Source organism: Leptinotarsa decemlineata, unplaced genomic scaffold, assembly GCF_025532065.1.
Source record: "Leptinotarsa decemlineata unplaced genomic scaffold, Ldec_3_MD MMD2_P_RNA_scaffold_2, whole genome shotgun sequence".
Classification (NCBI taxonomy): Eukaryota; Metazoa; Arthropoda; class Insecta; order Coleoptera; family Chrysomelidae; genus Leptinotarsa; species Leptinotarsa decemlineata.
In genome coordinates this window covers 8,947,354-8,950,187 of record NW_027412529.1, presented here as the reverse complement: position 1 = coordinate 8,950,187, position 2,834 = coordinate 8,947,354, and positions in this window count along the sequence as shown.

Below are 2,834 nucleotides of genomic sequence, written 5' to 3'. Positions count from 1 at the left end.
CAACGATAAGTTGTAGCAATTTATCGTAATGATCAGATTGTTACAATTTATCATTGTGTGTAAACGTGAGATTGTAGTGATTTATTGGGATTGGAGTTGGAGTGGATGGTTGAAGCCGGCCGGCATCAATTTCTGGGAATCGTAACGATGTGTTAGGACGTGTAACAGTTGCACCAATTTATCGCTACGATTTCACTCAGTGTCCAATCTGCTTTTGCACTGTAAGGTTGTTTCATGACACAGTGTTATAGGTAAACAAGGCAGAAAATGCAAGTAAACAAACACTTCGTAAGTTTTTAATTGAATTTATAGAAGTTTTACCTGTGTGTGACTCGTTAATACTCCGACAGGAACAAAAAAGACCTAACTTATATTGAGCTAGTTAAAAAGATCAAGGAGTTTTTAAAAATATTTTCCGTGTATCAGCTGACGCCCCAATACGAACGACAACTCTCAGAAGTTGAGAAACTTGTGCGAGCTAAGGACTAACGAGGTCTTACCTTTCAACGTGTGATTCCTAACACGGTTGCAGAATCATCCCAGCTTCTACCAGATAAATTCTCTTGAGAAAAATATCTGGTCGAGGCGGGAATCGAATCCACGGCCTTCCAATCGTGAGAAGGGCGCACTGCCACCGCGGCCAATTCCTTCTGCAGATAGGAACACTGTCTTAAAAAAATTAACGCATTGCGTACGGTTTATAAGAAAGAACATTCGAAAGTTATGAGCTGTGAGAAATCTAGGGCTGGTGCGGATGACATCTATAAACCTAGTTTGTGGTTTTTCGACCGTATTCATTTCTTGAACGACCAGGACTTTGCAAGACCAAGTGACATTTGACAAGAAATCGTTACAATTTATCGTAGCGTGTAAACGGTGCTCTACTCTTTCGATTTGTTGGAGCGATAAATCGTTCAATCAATTGTTACGATTTATCGTCGCGTGTAAAGCCCTCTTGAGTAGCAATGAATTCATCAAATTCCAAAATATGGTCAAGGCACTAGGAAAATCAAATGAAGGACTGTTTAGATTGAAATTTTTCATGTCAGATATGAATCCCGAAATTTCTTCATTTTTTTTATTAATAAAAAACATCAATAGGCGGGTAACTAAGAATGTTTTACGATTTTACCACGGTATTATAACTCTAACACGTCGAAATCCAATTCAAGATAATGAATAAAGGTTTCAGAAATAGTTTTCATCATCACATTTTGCACTTATTGACAGAAAATGCGAGATATCTAAGGTTTTTATATTCGTTCACACTAAAGAGCCGCCACCCGATGTCACTTTTCACCGATTTATCAGAGCACCGCATATAAAGATTATATTTAAATTTAAAGGGTTATATTTTTTCGGAGTGAATAATTTTTGGGAAAGAACGTTTTAGGCTTTCTACTACTCCATTTCGACACAAAAAAATGTGGGAATCTTCAAAAAAAAAGAAAGGAAGCAATCAATTTAAAAAGAAGTAACTCTATACATAGATAATAATAATAATAATGTAGATCATGCAAAGAAGTAACTTCCAGAAATAAACTGGAAGAAAAAAAGCCCTCCTGAAACTGCTACTTTCATATAAACATTGAATTACACTAAAGAAAAATTCTTTCAAAACAAATACTTTTATATAAACACTGAATTATACAAAAACATTTTTCTCTACTCTACTCCACTTTTTTTTGTATAATGATGGAGTAGTAGAAAGGTAAAACTTTCTTTCCCAAAGATTATATTGTTCTGCAACCAACCCTACTTCACGATAAATTGTACGTACTGAATGTTTTTTTAGAATAGATTGTGTAAATGTTCAAGTGCCTAATCTATATTTGGCAGTGGATATAACTCTATCTAATTTTCTTTATTGAGACTTATTATCCCCCACTATAGACTCCAAACCAAATTCATAGAAAACTAAACTGTGATCTGAAATATTGTTGTCAAGAACACGATGATTTCCTCTAACGGAAAAATTAACAAAAAATTTGATCCGTTTCAATTGAATTATTTTGTACTAAAACTAAAATTATTGTTTCACGAATTGTATTTGATGGTTTGAATTATATTCCACAAATTTTTTTTCAATAAAAAATTTATCCAATGCTATATTCTTGAATCTTAGAAAATAGCATCAGATACATTTTTGTATTGTAGTCAGTCAATAACTGGTATCGAAAGTAAACTGGGTCATCAGTAGATCTTTAACTCTCAAAAATGTAGCTCAAGTGCCAAATTAAAAAATCTACTGCAAAAACATTGTCTCTGTCAACATTGAGCACATCTACGGGATAAACAGAAGACTCAATCCACAAATATCAAAGTTGAATGAGGCTTCCCAAAGCGATTCATTGTAAAACCAGTCTTAGACAGCGACTGCCTAGTGAGATTTCTCCTCTGTTTGTCACTGCAGTGAAAGCTGCAGGTATTTCAAATTAATTTATATCATATTAGACAATGGAAGTTCCAACTAATAAAAAGCACCAAGAAACATTGTCAACTACCTTCAAACAAATATCTTCATCGTGACCTGATTGGAATTGACGGAGAAAAGGATTTCCCTTGGAGGCAAGGAATCTAAGAAAATGAAATCTGATCAGTCTACGTTTACAGATCTGTGCATAGGAAACTTGACAGATTACCTTCAAATATAATACTTTGGCATTCATTTTTGGAAATGTAACTAATTTTATGTGATATTTTCATGCTTTACTGTAAATATATTGTGAATATACATTACCTTTTTTCAAACAAGAAGTATCCAGAAAAGATATGAGAGCAATAGGATAAATATTATTTGAATGCTTGATATATGTTAATAAAAACCCAGAAAA